Source organism: Haplochromis burtoni, unplaced genomic scaffold (genome assembly GCF_018398535.1).
Source record: "Haplochromis burtoni strain Fernald_Lab_line unplaced genomic scaffold, NCSU_Asbu1 Contig_942, whole genome shotgun sequence".
In the NCBI taxonomy this organism is placed as follows: domain Eukaryota; kingdom Metazoa; phylum Chordata; class Actinopteri; order Cichliformes; family Cichlidae; genus Haplochromis; species Haplochromis burtoni.
In genome coordinates, this window is record NW_024583303.1 from 38,620 (window position 1) to 39,999 (window position 1,380).

At 41.3% G+C, this 1,380-nt stretch overlaps 1 protein-coding gene across 9 annotated transcripts in view; it reads left to right on the top strand.

Moving 5' to 3' along the window:
• LOC102309307 (type II inositol 3,4-bisphosphate 4-phosphatase) overlaps positions 1 to 1,380 on the top strand; it is a 59,222-nt gene that overhangs the window by 5,191 nt on the left and 52,651 nt on the right. The window contains exons 1-2 of one of the 9 annotated variants that reach the window (XM_042216161.1): positions 7 to 498; positions 585 to 793. The exons of the other annotated variants lie outside the window; for them this stretch is intronic. The gene's annotated coding sequence lies outside the window, so the exon portion shown is untranslated. Of the gene's footprint in view, positions 1 to 6; positions 499 to 584; positions 794 to 1,380 lie in introns of those variants that run through there. 9 annotated transcript variants of the gene reach the window in all.

Here is a 1,380-nt window from a genome sequence, read left to right on the forward strand (position 1 = left end):
GCCTCTTGCTTTTCCCAAGAACTGAGTGAGACAGATTAGCTCGGTGTGTTTGCATGTTTGCGTGTTGTAACCCTAACCTTGAGCTGCAAACGAGGAAATGAGGCAACTGTTTGCATGACTGAAGTTAACCCATCAATATCCGGTTTCCTTCTGTCTGTCTTCAAGTGGTTTTCTCTTTTCAGCGTCCTACAAGGGTCTCTGACAAAGATGAATTTCTACTTATGAAGAACGTTTTAAGGCTTTCGGAAAAGTTTGTTTGCAGGCTGGCTCTGCTCTTGGGAAGCAATGAGGACACGTCATAGCGTGTCTGCTGTAACATGTCCTGCATTGTGATAATTTAAATATAGTAATCACACAAATAAGTGTTGTTTTTTTTCTAAACAATTAACATTCAGAACTTTTAAAAAATGACTGCCTTATTCTGACCGACCAGTTTTCACTGCACAAACTCACAGACGAATTCATTTGATCCAGAACTAACCAGCAAATAAAAGGAAGGTAAGAACTGAGTAAGAAACTTAAAAAGCAAATCAGCATGTTTAAAAAATGAAAAGGTTAAACCTCCTCCTATGTCTCTCGGCTAGGCGGCCAAAATTGCTGCAAATTGCTGCATCAGTACGCCTGCACTGCTGCTCGCAGTGGACCAGATGCATCTGAAGCTATCGGCCTTACATTACACACAGAAATGAAAACCTGTCACAAAATGTTTGGCCAGACATCCAAATTCATTAGATGTTTGTACAAACATCACTCAGATGAATGAATCCTCACGTGGGAGCTACTTTCTGTGTGGGTTGGTGTCTTTTTATATCTGCTGTTTTTATTTATTTGTGTATTTTTAGTTTTTTGATGGTTGCCTCTGTTGAATATCAGCTTAAAGTCTCAGACTCAGTGAAATGAATGCATGTTTGATGTGATAAAAGATATCAGACAACTGAAGTAAATGCAGCTTCATTCACTTTGTCTTCACTGTGGTGTGTGTTTGTGTGTGTTTGTGTGTGTTTTGGGTGATTTGAGTGCTTTTCACTCGTCAAGGTAATCCTCTGAGTTTCCGATTATCGTCATGGCAGCCGAATGATTTCAGTGTCGTTGCCGTGGGGATTTTTGATAACAGGGCCGTGACCTTGTGGAGATGATGAGTTTGGATGTGTATTTGGTCCTTTATTAATTGGTGTGACAGCTCTGTACATACCTTGGAGTGGAATGCGTCTTCCCTGTGAGGGCTGTTACGTCGGGTTCAGACTGCATGATATCAGCCTGATTATAGCCTGGCTCTGACATCGTAGGGCACGTGTTGTACAGCTTTAATCTGGCCTGAACATCGCTTTAAGTTCTTAATAAACTTTGGCATGTGCAGTTGCAGCTGTGGTTCGTGTAGTG